Source organism: Aulonocara sp. 'chitande type north' Nkhata Bay, linkage group LG15 (assembly GCF_057382095.1).
Source record: "Aulonocara sp. 'chitande type north' Nkhata Bay isolate Kocher_YH1m ecotype deep benthic linkage group LG15, A_spYH_male_GT1.1, whole genome shotgun sequence".
Classification (NCBI taxonomy): domain Eukaryota; kingdom Metazoa; phylum Chordata; class Actinopteri; order Cichliformes; family Cichlidae; genus Aulonocara; species Aulonocara sp. 'chitande type north' Nkhata Bay.
This window is the reverse complement of record NC_141358.1, coordinates 5,102,784-5,119,499: the sequence shown is the minus strand read 5'-3', so window position 1 is coordinate 5,119,499 and position 16,716 is coordinate 5,102,784. Positions and strand designations below refer to the sequence as shown.

Below are 16,716 nucleotides of genomic sequence, written 5' to 3'. Positions count from 1 at the left end.
TTACATTTAGGTCAAGTCCAGACAACTTGCAATGTGTTGTGTTGTTACTTGTTACCAACAAGTTACCAACAAGTAACAGTTTTGAAAGCTAAAGTGATGTCGAAATACACACACACACACACACACACACACACACACACACACTACAGATACAGGCTCTGTACCCTGACAATATAAAGCTGATTCAGTGACAGTGAAAACCCCTCTGATTTAAACACAGTAAAATGCTGGGCAAGTACAGGTCTTGCAGTTAAAGCTACATGTCGCCAGACAGATTTACACTGGTCTCATTATGCTGCAGAAACAATGAAAACCAACATTTTAGAGGGTGTTTTTGGTGGATTCATCAATCTATATAGTTGTTTTATCACAAACGTTATCAAAATAACCCTCAAGGCACTGATGTTAGCATCAAGCCAGAGTAAAAATAAAAGAGAACATGAGGATTTCATAGAGAGCTAAACCATAATGATTTCTGAGATCAACCGAGAGCTTATTCCTCTTAATTCTGCAGGAGCTGTAGAGGAAAGATATTCACAATCAAAGATAATAAGTGGACCCAGGGGGCTAGCACTTTTGCAACATATCTTTAATACTGCTCTCATCTTTGCATAACACGTTCTTGTTCTGGATCAAGCTTAAAAAATGTATTTTCTCATATCTAGTACTGTCGTCCATCTTTTGACAGCAAACACAGCAAATCTATTTGTCGTCATATAAATTTCACTCTCATGCCATGTGGGTGGGAAGCTAATGCGGTTGTAGTTCAATGGCCTTAGCTGATCTTCAGGTTTCCAAAGATGAATCAGATCAGGGAGTTCATGAATGGAGACATTTGAAAGCTTGTATTGAATCGGTGAAGGACTGTTGCATCAATTGCTGTTAATAGAGGTAAATGAAAAGCGTTTAGATTACACACTCATAGTAACATCTCAGTTTCCTTGGTTTGAATTATCGTGTTGGTACAAATGAATAAGATGGCATTTCAAGAGAGGATGTTGATGTTGGTGTGACTGCTCTTAAAAGCACAAGAGAATCATGGGGTCATTAGTTAGGCTTTCGTTGGTGTTTCCACTTCAGTGAGTCTGTGTGAATGGGCCCTGTGGTGTTTGTTGTCACGTAAAGTAGGGCTTAAACTATAATTCCCCAGCTATGCATGTGGACTCTGAGCACACCTGAAAGAAGCACGTAAACAACTACTTTCAACTAAATCGTGCCCATATTATATTATTTGACCTTAGTGACCAGTAATGCTGTGTATGCTGCTGACTGGGCATGTGGTCTTTTCACTTTCTCAGCTCCAGACTTCATCACAGGAATTCACTGACCAGTAGGCAACGTCATGATGGCCCTTTACGTCTGTGGTTTACACATTAGAACCAAAGTAAGAAGTTCAAAGTGCTGCAAAAGTACATTAACATTACGTGTTTTCAAGCAACCAAGCTTTACATTTGAAAGTAGAAAAATAGTGAAGGTTCAGAGAGCAAATGTAATGTGTACCATCTTCAAGAGAAGTCCTGATTAAAAGAGGAAGTACGGCCACAGGAGTCACACTAAATACAGTTTGGGGAAAAGTACTTCTAATAATAGTTCACCTTTTTAGAAAGCTGTCAAACCTTAGTGGAGGACTGATCACATAAACGTACACATTTTTAAACATGCTAATCATGTATCAGCAGCACTTAAAGAACTTAAGTGACCACACTTCAAAATAAAAGTCTCTTTCAGGACATAAAAGAACTTTTCCAGTTCCCGTTTCCATGTCGAAGCGTATGCAAAAGGAAATTTTCGGTAATGAAGCGTTGCAGATGGAATCCAAAACTTGATAAACTATTTCAGAGTTACTGCTCCACAGTGAGAATGAGTTATGCAATGAAGATTTCATTCTAATGTGCTCTCTTTGCTTCAGCCTGTTTTGTAATACTCTTCTCCTTTTTACAATTTCTATCATTTCCCAAGCCGACTGCTGACAGCCTGCAGTGCTAATTCCCTAAACTTCTTGCATTTCAGCTGTGGGTTACATATACTGCAGGTAGTGTAGGTGGAGAGAACTGCTGATATTTTAGGTAGCTGAACATCTCGCTGTTGTCAAACCCATTATAGCTGCACTGAAAATATCTCAGCCTTACATCACGCTGGAACTGTGGAAAATATTGCCACAATATGCACTCTCGGTGGCAAAGTAAATATCCAGTAGATACTGTTGAATAACAACGCTTGGTTTAATAGCTTAGAAGGTGCTGAGGAGTCATGCTTTTGGGTCAGTTAGAAATTAGGCTTTCACGGAATAGAGACAAAGGAGACAGTAGCACATGACAGCAGCCCTTACATTCAGGATCACATCTAGTACTACTGTAAATGTCAGTGGGTCACTGATAGCAGAGTACAGCCATGCACCTTCCCCCAGCAGCTTACTGGCAGGTGACAGAGGGTGGGGAAATTTGATGATTAAGTCTGTCATATGTTGGTCGCTGTGAGCGCAGAGCCAAACTTACAGTCAATCCATGCAGCTGCAGCCAGGCAGAGTAACTTATTATGGCAGGTGGGCGAGGAGCTGGAGATTTCAGGGCCGGAGCGAGCAGAAGGACTGTGCCACTGAGGCAGCCGGGGAAGCTGAGGCAGGTGGGGGTAGCGATGAAGGCTGAGAAGACGGCAGTAGTTAAACCCCAGGCCCCGACGACTCATAAACAGTTACAGGTGGGGCGTTCGACTCTTTCTGCTGCTGCTGAGCCAAGACTACATGCTGGTATGCTGGCTATGCATGTTTGTTTGTGCAACAGGTCTCAGCACTCACTGCCAGCAGTTTCAGGCACTTTGTGAAAACATACACGAAACTGCGCTAGACTAAACAGTGAAGGGTGCAGGTAAGAGTGAGATCACTTTTAAAGATCACATGTTTGACTGTGTTTAAAACCTGCATTTGTTTTTGCTTCAACACTGCAAGTTGACCTCTCTGAATTACAGCCGTACAGAGCGCAGGTTGTTTTCTCCTGTTTCTAGAACTCCAGGTTTGTGCGGTTATTTTTGTAGCTGTGCTGGGTTTGCTGTATGTGTACATATAGAAACTGAGTGTAGAGAGAGAGAGATAGTGTTTCTGATTCAACAGGGTCACCCAGTCCTTGCTCCAGGGGCAGAAATGCAAACCTGTGTCTTTATTGAATAGGGATGCAGGCTATTATGGTTCTGACATGTGCACACTGAGAGTTGCTAATTTGAGGAGGCATTTTATTGCAAGTGTGTATTAACGATACTGGGTGAGCTCCAAGGCAGTAGACTGCCCAGAATGAAAATGAATGAGGTCTAGACAAGTGCTTTGATGTGGAGCAAGTCCAAAATCTCTCAACATGTGGGATCTTACACTCTTTCTGGGGTTTTTAGTTTTTTTACATTGAAGATTTAAAAGAATGTGCAATCAGGTAAGTGTTTCATGATTTGTTTGACTCCGCAAACATTTCCTACATCTTTCTCTTTAGATGCTGATACGCACCTTCAGTGTTTCTTTGCTCCAGATCTGCCAAACTGCGTTTGCGCTTCAGATTGTCATGCACGGTGACGGTGGCATTCATTCAACTTCTTAATCGGACGAAAAGAAAGTTAGATGTTGTGATCAATGTGCATTCAATTTCAATTTAATTGGATTTTGACTCAGCATGTATTACATTCCATCTCAAATTGATCGAGGATTAAATTGGTCAAAGCAGAAATAGACTCGGAGGAAAATAACTCCTGATTGATGTGTGTCTGTGCCGGCATGCACCCTCGCGCAGATAGAGAGAGCATCTGTCTTTCTTGGCACCGAGCTGAAGTGGATGGCATTGATTTAGACCTCTCTCGTTCCTTCCTTCGCTCTGCTCCTCCTCCTCCTCTGCTTTCTCACTTTGTCTTCTCGCGCGGCTGCCATTCACAGTCACACTCTGCAAATCACCTCTCACGGAGGCTTCAGTCGGCGGGGGAATTTTGGCTTTCGGCGATGTGCGCTGTACTTTGCCAGGGCAGCTCAAAATGTCCTGGCTAACAACCATCCCTCAGTGTCTGAATGTGGGTTTTTTTGGAAGGACATTTAGGCTGTGAATTTTAAACAGGGACGGATTGTTGAAGAAACAAAAATCATGTGAGACAGCTGGTCTCTCAAACTCGTAAAGCTAAGATTTAAAAGCTAAGAGTGGATTTAAAGTACTTTGCAATATCCCAATAAGAAACTGTACAGAGCCCTTTTTAATTTTCTAATCTTTTTGGACACATTACATTGTTTGCATTGCATCACCAAGTGCTGCTTTACACACGTGCGAGGGAGTGTAATGGCTGGACCTGCAGTATCCTCGTGTGGCCAGCGAGCAAACTACAACTAACACTTCAAATCCTGCACCTCACATTTCACTGTGGAAAACCGACTGAGAGTGAGCGAGAGCATCATTTTAATAAGTCTACTCTTATTTTATGGATTTAGATGTACCTGGTCAGCTTACGTAAGGACTGATTGTCATTACATAGGTTACACAGGTTGGTTCTTATTATTCTTGGTCTGGTTCAAGAGGCTGACTCGATATTTTAGTTTCCAGGGGATTCTGTAATAGAGATATTTCACCAGAATATTAGCAAAGTTTACTAAGGTAACACTCTATATCAGGCTACACATATTAACCATTAATTATTGGGCTGTAAGCATGTGATTGACCTATTAGCACTTTATCAGTCATTATAAAGCACATTTTAGTGCATTATTCTGCAGCCAAGTAGCCCTGCTGGAAGGTTTTCCATCAGTAACCGCTTTATTACTGCATATAGATAGTAGATGAAGTAATTATAAATTAACAATGATATTAGGATTTGGTAGTTTCACAGCAAAGGTTATTCAAGGTTTGTGAAAAGTTATTTTTGTATCATCATCTGTGAGAAGTAGCTGCTTGTCTTTGGAATTAGACCAAGTCTAGTTCATGTGTGCAATAAAGAGTTATGGTCAGGGTTTGAGAACTGACCTTATTCCTGCTGGTACAGTTCAGTGTTTATGGTTTCAGAAACATTTATATCATGGTGGTGAGGTGGCTAGCTACCGTCACAACAAGAAGGTCTTGGGTTTGAATCTAGGCTGGGGCCTTTCTGAGTGGGGTTCTCTCCATGACCATGTGGGTTCTTTCCGGTCACTCCGACTTCCTCCCACAGTCAAAAGATTTAAACATGTTAGGTGAACTGATGATTCTAAATTAGCTATAGGTGTGAATGTGAGCATGAATGGTTGTCTGTTTCTCTATGTTAGCCCTGCGCCACACTGGTAGCTCATGAGCAAACCGATTTTTAATGATAATTTCAGTTTCAAAGATATACTTTTTTTTAGCTAAATGAGAATGAATTTTAATAAGTGCTCTTAATAGTGGTTCTACAAACTTTTCCCACACTGTGCAAAGGATATTAGGAACATAATTCATGCTAGCTTACCTGTATTTGACAGTGTGTTAGCATGCTAACATTTTATAATTACATAAACATGTCATGTCTGCTATTTTTTTATATGCAGTAGTCTTGTTAGTTGCAGGTAAAAGTAAATACATGTATGTTTGAGTGTGAGAGGTAAAATGAGGGGGGGAAGGATAACAGGAAAGCAGACTAATGAGGAGAAAGGGGAGTAGCAACTTAGCAGTGATAGGGGTGGCAGCGTGTTGTAGGCGTCTGTAGTGGCTGACGGGGCTCCGATTAATGAGCGCTGGGGTGTAATTAATCTATAGTGGGAAGCTGTCTGTTTATCTGTCTCTGAGTTGACAAGAAGATAACTGGGAGACATCAAATTGATCTCCTCCTCTGCTTCCCGCTCTCTGCTTCCTCTCCTTTTTCCTCCTTTAGATCAGAGAGTTTCTCGGGCAGTGACGTGCTCACTTGGAGAATTTTCAAAAAAGAACAACATTATTCCCACCACATATATGGCCAAACTGGCAAGGAAACGTATTTATTCTGGGGGGTTTTTAATATTATATTTTCTAGAAAATTTCTGCTGCCCGCTTCTGAATCAGCCTTAATCTGCCAGTGCTTAGAGGAATGGATAAAAAAAGAGTGTCCAGGCTTTACTACACTAATATGCTTAAGATCAGGGGATTTGCTCTGACTGTATGTTTGTATTTCATTATGCCTCCACCACTAATCCATTTTTGCTGGAAATCATTCTTGATTCCATGCGCTGGATCATGTCTGACTCATGGATCCTGGAGCTTGTAGCTGAGGTTGAGGTCAGAGGTGATTGGGTCATGCTAGTCTGAGCTACTGGCTGGGAGCTGTGGGGGTTGTAGGCATGTCACTGGTGGTAAACATAGCCACCAGTGCTCAGCAGCTGGTGTAAGGGGCTACACAGAGGGCTTCCAGCAGCATGACCCACATAAACAAGTAACCACTATTCTTCCAGCCATGCTTTCCGAATGATACGTATAGACATGCTGATGGGCCACAGGCTTCTGTTAGGGTTATATGATATAGTGACCAATAAGGTTTCAGCTTTATTATCTAAGTTATGAGCAGTTCAGATGCTTGTTTTTTTCTGTATTTGAATGTATTTTTTTAAAAAGATAGTTTTAAAAAGACTGAAATCACAAATATTTGCTGTATTTTTGCATTTCCTTAATAATTAATAATTGTGTCTTGTACTTGTCTTGTAACAAGTAGTTGCCAGTGTTTCAGCTCCCAAAAATAATTTCAAAGAACTGTGAAGCGTATTTAAAGCCCCAGTCACACAGGGCTATAGACTGGTCAGCGAATCTTGTCTTAAACAATAGTTGCCAGTGTTAGCCAACGTTAGCCAGTGTGCAAATTAAAATTTCAATCTAGAGGCATTTAGAAGTTTCTGGAGGTCACGTGGACTTTGGGTTGCCGGTGTCTGTCCCTCCTATGAGACCAGGTTTTCTAACCAAATATGGCTAATGTGATTGAATGCAAGAAAAGTTCTGGTTAGATGTATGTGGAAGTTACGCTCTTCAAACAAAAGCACAGGGCATTTTGCATCTTGTATTGATTTCATAAGGGACATTGTTTCTTTTCATGTGTTTCTGTCATTAGAAAGCTAACAACCAGATTGGTGGATGCTCATATAAAACATCTCCAAAGTTTCAAATAATGAGAGCAGTACAAGAAAACCCTACGAGTTAAAGGCTTGGGCTTCAGACTGCTTTAAGTAGTTGTTTTCAGCAGGATAAGAAAGTCGAACTACAAGAAGGTGGACTTAACTCTTTACCAGTGATGGCAATAACGGCGTTACTAACAGCGAGTAATCTAACTAATTACTATTCCTATCGTTACAATGCCATTACTGTTACTAACAAGAAAATGCGGTGCGGTCGTGTTACTGTTTTTCAACAAACAGACGGTTGAAGCTGTGTTCAGCTTACCGTATCTTATATCAGTTGTACGGAAGTAGCTGTAAGTAATCTGGGCGCTACAGCTTTAAGCAGCTGCACGCGCTACCACGGACGGTAATCACTTTCTGCCCAACGATCACTTTTTGGCACAACACCTGGAGCTAGGGGGGCAAAACAATCGCATGAGTGCTGCTGTTTGACTGAGGAAGAATAAAGTAGTCGTGATAAGCCAATCACATGACCACTTCAAGATCCCAAAGCAACAAGGTGATATATACCAGTTTTTAAATTGTGTGAAAAATGCACCATGTCGACCAATCAAAAATGATATGGCAACATGACATTTGGTTGTTTAGGGAGAGGGGGAAGTTTTAGGAGTGACGGCGAGAGAGAGAAAGAAAGAGAGACAGCAGAAAAAGAGAGAGAGCGAGTTTTGAGATGTGAGAGATTTGTGACGTTTAGCGTGTTCGGAGTGTGAAGTTAATGTGTTGTCTTGTGTAGTTAGTGTGTAGTGTTGTGGATAGTTTTGTGTTGTGTGTCAGAACAATGAGGCGACTGCTGTCTCCAGGTAGAAACAGGAGTGATACACCTGCTGCTGTCAGACCTGCAGGTATCAGGCTGTGATGTTCTCCTTTATAGTGGACAGAAATATTTGGAGTGGCACAAATAATTTGTGTGGCATCTTATTGAAGAACAGCTGATTGTTCTGTGAATAGTTTGAAATGGTTATAACAAAAGGTAAAAGGTAAATGGATGCAAATAACTTTGTTTGCAAAACTTGTGCTTTTATGATTTTAAAATCGACAATTTATATTTGCATTTAAAGTTATGAAATATGATTCATTAAACATGTTTGTGGTTGTTACAGTAAAAAATAGAACTTTTTCTACTCGGATTTTATGTTTTTTGTCTGATTTTTAGATCAGTTGTGTTAATACAGTATATCAAAATGAAAACATGACTGTAAATTCAGACACGTGAGGTTGTGCTGAAAAGGATGATACCAAACAAGGCAAAGTAAATAGTTTTTAAAGGTAAAATGTGGAGGGAAAATCAAAAGTAGTTAAAAATGGCCAATTATACCCTGGACCCCAGAGGGTTAAACGTTTTTTTAAAGTAACGCAATAGTTACTTTTCAAGTAATCAATTACTTTTAGAATCTTGTAACTCAGTATCTAACTCAGATACTTTTTTGAAGAAGTAACTAGTAACTATAGTTAATTACTTTTTTAAAGTAACTTGCCCAACACTGCTCTTTACCCCTTGAAAACCTACTAGGAGCCGTTGATGAAGCTCTTTTCTGAACTGAGTGATTTCTATCATGTGTCAGGGCTGCATATAGAACAAAATGACTGGGTTTCTATCAGAAGTTAGGGAGGGGGATCTCTGCCTAAGCTACTCTTGGAAAAACCTTGAAACTTTTGTAATGGTCATCAAACCACATCTTTATCCATTAATGTTTATTTATTAATTAAAATTCATTTAATGTCATCTTTGTGGAGGAAAGAGTTAAACTGAAGGGAGCTAAGTGGCATCCAAACGGTAAACTCAAGGATTCAAGCAAATACAAATAATTTCACTGTGAATCATGCCAAACATGACTCAGTTACAGTCTCAAGAATAAAAATACAGATGAGGAATTGAGCTGAGCAGGTCTCTACTGACATTAATTGTCATTAAAATAGTTTGGGTTTTTTTTTACTAGCCTGCTGTGTTTACTAATAGGACCTAAAATGCTTCAGCCTTCTCAGTCTCACTTGTGATTTTTAGGAATTCTACATCTTATACTTTGCATAGGTGTTGGAAAAGGAGTTAATTTTCTGTAAAATGTAACCTTGGATTATATTAAAGGATTTTACTTAGATATGAAAAGATGGCAGCGCAAATGTCTTCCTCTGAAGGGTGGCTAGCCTCTCCCTTAGAGATAGGGTGAGAAGTTCAGCCATCCGGGAGGGGCTCAGAGTAGAGCAGCTGCTCCTTCATATAAAAAGGAGCCAGTTGAGGTGGTTTGGGCATCTGACAAGGATGCCTCCTGGGCGTCTCCTGGGTGAGGTGTTCCGGGCATGTCCCACCGGGAGGAGACCCCGGGGTAGACCCAGGGCACGCTGGAGACATTATATCTCTCGGCTGGCGTGGGAACGCCTTGGTGTTCCCCCAGACAAGCTGGAGGAATCGGCTGGGGAGAGAGAGGTCTGAGCTTCTCTGCTTGGGCTGCTGCCCATGCGACCTGGCCTGAACTGACAAGCGGAAGAAGATTGATTGATGGATGGATGGATGAAAAGACAGATCTGAATGAAGCTGTGGTGTGATGGAGCTGCGCTATGTTGCCTGATGCATGTATGTATTTACTGTCCTGAAACTCAGGGGGCGTTTCTGGTGGCAAAATTGTAGTCCTTGTTTTACTACACAAGGGGTCACCATCAGCACACCTACACATTGTGAGAAGCCACTTTAAGCTTCTTAACCGCTTTGTTTTTTCACTCCTATATGTAGAAGTTTGGAGGATGTATGAGCCCTCTCGTCGTGAAAGTTGAGAACGAGTCTAAGAGTATTGAAATTTCCTTCTTCTTTCCTTGTTCTTTTTTGGATAAAAGCATTTCTATATGCTGAAATATATTAAAGTCAACTTTAACAGAATACTTTTTTATGTCTAAATTGATTATTAAGTCTGATGCTATTTAATGAAATCCTCAGCATGCAGCTTCTCTGCCGCAGGATGACATGATGTTGATGGTTATTAACTAACAGACAGCAGGATGGCCTGAGGAAACGGGTCAGCTCATAACTTATTAATCATGGAATCATTTCAAAATTTGCTCCTTGAATAATTCTGTTGATGTTTGGTTAAGAACAGCTCATAACATGTAGAAAACTCAGTGAAACTATTTTGTTAAGTCTTCTTCTATATAATCAGTCAATAATCAGCCTGCACACCAGCTGAGGTCATATTGAACTTTGACTTAGAGGTCAGGAGCGGCTGTTCAAGTTAGTAATAGATGCACTAGATGTGTACTTTAGAGAATCTGATTACCAGAAGCTGCACTGTACTTTGAGGCTTTATCAGTGAATATAAAATGCACGTGATTTATATTCAGGTTCATGGAATTCACAATTAATGTGCTGGTTCTGATTTTGGGGGTTCTCCACGACCCCCAAAACACTGCCACTCCTGGGAGCTCATTCTGGAATCGTATCATTCATTTTCGTGTCTAAGGAGACAAATACGTTAATTTAATGCATTTAAAAACAGGTTTTAATATGTTTGGGTTTTGGCTTAAAACATTGCTTCTCTTAATAGTTTTAATAGTTAATTAATAGTTCTGAGTGCTTCTGTAAACTGGTCTTGTTCTCTCTTAGTGCACAGAAGAAAAAGGAAAATTTGTCTTATAGGTTAAGATAAGATAAACCTTTATTAGTCCCACACATGGGAAATTTTTGGTCACGGCAGAAAGTAGAAGAACAGTAAAAAATTAAGAGAAAAACATGGTAAATGGCCTGTATTTGTATAGCGCTTTTACTAGTCCCGCCTAGGGACCCCAAGGCGCTTTACACACCCAGTCATCCACCCATATTCATACACTAGTGGAGGCAAGCTACAGTTGTAGCCACAGCTGCCCTGGGGCAGACTGACAGAAGCGAGGCTGCCATATCTGGCCAACACCAGTAGGCAGTAGGTGAAGTGTCTTGCCCAAGGACACAACGACCGAGACTGTCTGAGCCGGGGCTCGAACCGGCAGCCTTCCGATTACAAGGTGAACTCCGGACTCTTGAGCCACGGTCGCCCGTGGATAGAATCAGATAAACAGAATAGCATACTATACAAAATAGAAAGAACACTTTTTATAAAATAGACTAAGTACTACACAAATAGAATAAAATACAGGAGTAAAATAAGGTTCATATGCAATATAATATTACAGGCAGAATAACATTTCTTAAAGGGTCCAGGGTTTGCTTGGGTTAAAGTGATGCTGTTTTATAAATGAACTTCCTTTGGAAAAAAATAATAATAAACTAATGCACAACTCATTTTATTAGTACTTTGTACCAAATGGCATCGTTTTAGTCAATTTATGAAATGTTTTCCTTACTAGATATTCCATTATTATGTTTCAGTGCTAATATTGCAAAGCCTTTAGGAACCACAGCAACTCAGCCCAGCATGACGTGGCAGACCATGTAAAGCTGCTGAGGCTCACTGACTACTGAGCTGCATTGTGGGTAAAAATTGTTGAGGCTCTGCCAACTCATTAACTGCAGACTTCCAAACCTCTGGCATTAACATCAGAATAAAAACTGTGCACCAGGCGCTTTGTGGCATTGGATTCTATGTAGTGTATTGTTTTCCAGTCATTTTCAAAGAAATTATAAGGAAATGTTTACTGTTTTCAGAATTATATGAATTTTATTTGTATATTTAAATATTTTTAACTTTCTAAATTACTTGGTGTGTGCAGCTCATTTGAAGCTGAGTGTGTAAAAACAATCTTGAATCTTAAACTTGAATAAAAAAATAAAGTAAAATCGTGTTCCATATTCTATCCTTATAGTATTTATATAACTTATATAAGCTGCATATTAATAACTGTGTTTAAGAAGTATTATAGATACATTATAACTGGACAAAAAAGTTTATATGAAATATTTTATGCATTAATAAATGGCCAAAAGTTTTGAGGATATCATTTTCACTGAATTTTGCTGAGGGTTAAGAAGCTTTAATACCTTTCAGCTTTTGAGCAAGCAAATTCTAGCAGCTGGTTGTGTTTACCGCATTTATCCAGCAGAGGGGGCTGGAGGATATGAATAGCTATCTCTGTGTTTACCTAAATCATGATAGATTATCTTTTAAAATCCATGTCTTGCTTTCTTGTTTTCTTTTCATGCATTGTCTTGTAAAGAGCTGCTTATATAAGAGAATTCCCAAATACATGATGTAATTTTTTTATTACTCTGTGAATATTGGCTGCTTTTTAAAAAAACAAACAAACAATATCTTTATTCTGTTAATGCATCAGCTATGCTTTATTTTATCCTTTATTAATCAGTGCTGTAGGGAGTTTGCTCAGTCTCGTGACGCTCAGAGGAGAGTCGTGAGTGGTCTGTTTATCTGCTGTCTGAAGGGCTCTGTGATATTATCTTTCTCAGACAGCGGTAAGCTTCTGTTCACAAATTGGTCACTGATGCGAAAGCAGGGAGTACTTCAGAACAGCAGCAGTGCTAGTAGTAGTCTAAGTGTGTGTGTGTGTGTGTGTGTGTGTGTGTGTGTGAATACCCACGCATGCAGGGTTTCTGCTGTGTGAGTCGTGACAGAGGTTCACAGAGAGGCTGGGATTTAATACACAAAGAGGGAGAGAGAGGGAAAATGTGGTTGGAGTGTTAGAATGACTTCTGTTGTGTCCACGTTCCCATTTCTACTTGAGTATATCGCTGGATTTATACAAACATTGTTTTGTTTTTGTTTTTGTTTTTAAAAAAGGAGATTTCTATGATGGTGGCATCATTGAGAGTTGGGAGTGGGTGTGCTGAGTAGGCGAAGCTGCTGCAGCGTGTGCATGCTTTTCATGAGGGTGTAATAGGTGATGAGCTTTCATGAGTGTTTTCACACACTGAAATGTAGCTTCTAAACTTTATTGGACTGAAAGATGCAAGATCCAAATGTATGCACATCACCAAGTGGCTATGGTTTTTTTGAAGTTTTTTGAAAGCATTTGGGTAAAACCTGTTTAAAAAACGCATTTTGACACAGTGGGTTGGAATTTAAGATTTTCTGTATTTATATATTAATCAGTCATAATGTTTTTACTGTCTTAATAAAAAAATCTACATATGGTTAAAACTGTGACAAAGTGGCTGATCTCTAAAAACAGACTGTGCATCAAGGATGGACAAATCTTTCAAGTATTAAAAGTGATGCAGATGCGGAAGTGTATTCTCTATACTGGCCAGTAGAGGGCGAATTGTGTGAAAAACAAGACTCACTTGATTTTATTACCTTAGTCCCTGAATGCACGGCCTCGCTCACTACTTTCAGCCTTAGTTAATATAAACTGATGTTTATTTTATAAATTATGATCCAATTTATAGTAAATGAAACAGGTACAATTTAGGTTTTAATGACAAGATGCTGACATATGCATTCCAAAACACCACCATGGTGATGCGAGGGTTCAGAACAGGCCTTGGACATCCAAATGGGAAGCTATATAACAGTTTTTACAAACTACTTTGGTGAAAACGTCTTGAGCCACCATTCATTTCTTTATAGTTTGCTTTGAAGGAGCCAGATTTTCTTGTAATTTTTTAAGTAAAATGGAGCAATAGTTCTCCAGGTTTTCTAAAGAGCTTTCAAAGTCTTTCTACTCATTTTCAGTTCAGTCCTTGTACCTTATCTTCTTTATTTGACATTTAACACTGACCTAAATAAAGGCCAAATATGGAGAATTTGATCGAATCTGGGGCCCTTTTGAAAATTATTGCAAGTCGTTAAACATTTTACTAGCTGATTAATATTATCACCCCTCCCCTTTTTTTTGTTGTCTATTGTTTTGGGTGTTTTTTGTTCGTTTGTTTGTTTGGGAGTTTTTATTGTTGGGTTTTTTTGTTTTTTATTTTTTTAAGCATTTGTGTCTGTGTGTGTACTATTGTATCTGTTCGTGTATGAAAAAAACAAAACAAATATGTGAGGGGAACAAATTGTATTGTAATTGTAAACGACCAATGTATATTCCTCTCTCTCAATAAAAATTTTTTTTTTTAAAAAACACAAACACTGACCCAAATCGTGGTAGCAAAATAAAGGCACCTAATGACCCACATACACATAACTAACAATTTGGCAAAGAAGCACTTTTACATTGTATTTTTAGGCACTTTGTTACTAGAAGCGTGTTGAAAAATGCATTATTTGTTCCCATTTCTTTTGCTGAATGTGTGGAAAAATGCCAAAAATAACACAGTTTGACAGACGCAAAATATTATTTTTGCAAAATTTACAGAATTATGAATGCAGAAAAGCGCCATCAGACTTTGATTTACTATGATGTAAAGCATCGTATTGGCAGTGTCCTCGTTTTTCAGCATGACAGTGATCCCAAACACACTACCAATACAGTAAAATAGATAGAAAACTACAGAATGGAGCGCTAACAGTCATGGATTGGCCTGTCCAGAGCTCAACATTATTGAAGCAGTGTGGGATCATTTTGGCAGAACAGAACAAAAGTCAGCCAACATCCAAACAAGAGGTTTAAATGCCTGGAGAACTATTCCTGAAGACTACTTAAAGAAATGACAAGAAAGCTGCCTAAGAGAGTTCAGCTGTGTTGAAGAATAAAGGTGGTCACACCAAATATTGACTTTCAAGTTAAAATTGTACAAACTCAGTTTTTCCCTGATGTTTGCACATGTTTGCACCTATTTCCCATTTTCCTTGCTAAATCTAAAGAAAGAGGGGTGGCTTCGTTTTTTTCCTGTATTGGTGTGATTGGTGTGTACACAGCTTTACTCGATAGAACTTTTGTGGTCTTGTTTTTTGTTTTTCAGCATGCCTTGTCACAAATAACAAAATCTCCTTTCCAGTGCCAAAGTAAAATTTAATTGAGCATACCAGTGTGAATAGTCCAAAAAACAGGAGCTTTACCTTAACTGATTAGTTACTTAACAGCTTAACTTATCTGGCTATGCAGCATTTTTAAAAGCCAGAAATAAAACAGCAGTGCAGAGGAAACAGAGGCACAGAGCCGCTGCTCCTTCTTCGGACTCTCGGTTGTCCCGGGACTCGGCTGGCCAGTGAAGCGCAACTTCCAAACCAGGGTTCTAGCTAGGAGTCACGGGAAGGGCAAGCTCATTAATTATCTCTCCCTCTCTTCCTCCCTCCATCCTCCCATCACACCCTCCCTTCATTACCAGCAAGGTTAATCCCCCCCTTATCTCCCAATGAGGCTAATTTTTCATGACTCCCTTTCTCCCTCCCTTCCCTCATCTCTTCTCCATCCTTCCTTCTCCATAATTCTTTCCCCTGTCTTTCCTTCTGTTGTTCAGTTCTTCCCTGCATCTTTGCATAGTTTGTTATTCAGCCACTCCCGCCCCCCACGTGTTTCCCGTTTCTTCTGCACACTTCCCCGTCTTCTCATTCCCACTGTATCGTTTTAAATTCGATCTCCTTTCCTTTTCATTTCCTTTAATTTTATTTCCCCTCGTCTCCTCGCTTTCCCCTCCGCTCTCTCCTGTGCTTACCTTGAACAGGCCGTGGCGAGTATCTATTACAGCTTATCACTAAAGGACAGGCCAACGCCGCACGCCGGTGAAATATGGCTGCTGTCACAGCCGCCGCGGAACACGACCGGCGCACAAGGCTCACAGAGCTGTGAGGACAGGGGGAGAAGAGGGGAGAGGAGGACTGGAGAAGGGGGTTATGGAAGCCCCTAATTCAAATTAATGGGAAGATTTCCAGGCCTGATGCCGACCGTTTGACAGTGATTTGGCACACAATTAACCTTGTCTCCCTCTCCCTTCTGCAACACCCCCCGGCCCCCGTCACCTCCTCGATTCCACTTGCCTCCTTTTCTCTCCGACTCCGTCCATCCCCTAATAACTGCCGCGCTCTTTGACACAGTCTTAGTGATTCCGAAGCAAATTGAAATGCTGATGTTTTGTGATATCAGCTGACATCCCCTTACTGTCGCGTCCCAATTGAATTAGTTCTGAATCGCTGACGTCCACGCTGCATAACATGATGCGACTGCCTCATTTTAGATTGTGGCACGCCCTGTTCCACCACGACTTCTTAACACAGTTTAGAGGAAGTGTGAGAATAACTCTAATGAGCGTGACGGCAATTGCCGGGTAGCGGTTTTGTTGTCCGGTTTTAATGATGCAACCGCTTTATTTAGGAAAATCCAGCTCACCGACACGCAGAGCAGACCCGGCGTCATAGATTCACATTCAGCGACCTGTTTAAAAGGCCGTCCCTGCTGCAGCTCCAACCTTTCAGCTAGATTTTACTGACTGCTTTTATAGGCCGTTTCACCTTGGGTTCCAGTTCAAGGCACCAAACAGCCTATAGCTTTCAAGCAGAGGAGAACAACTGGAGTGTTACAGAGAAAGAGGGAGGTGTAGCAAGTAACAAAATGGAAAGGAGAGATGATGTGTGGAAAACCAGCCACAGTGAGAGGTAAAGGTTTGTGAAGAGAGCTTTCCTGTCTGGCCCTTCAGAGAGACTACAAACCGTCAGTGTGTTTTGTCATTGTCGTTACCACAAACAGCTAAAATATCTTTAGTTTTTTTGCTCTGTCATACCTTTTTGCTTGCAACCCTGGTTATAAAGCCATCAGCGTTAAGGTGGGATGATATTAACTGTAGCTACCTTGCTACTTTAGAT

The 16,716-nt window shown here is 40.3% G+C and overlaps 1 protein-coding gene across 3 annotated transcripts in view; it reads left to right on the top strand.

The window, feature by feature from the left end:
• The window catches only part of pak5 (p21 protein (Cdc42/Rac)-activated kinase 5), a 108,700-nt gene that overhangs the window by 45,692 nt on the left and 46,292 nt on the right, over positions 1 to 16,716 (top strand). The window lies entirely within an intron of this gene.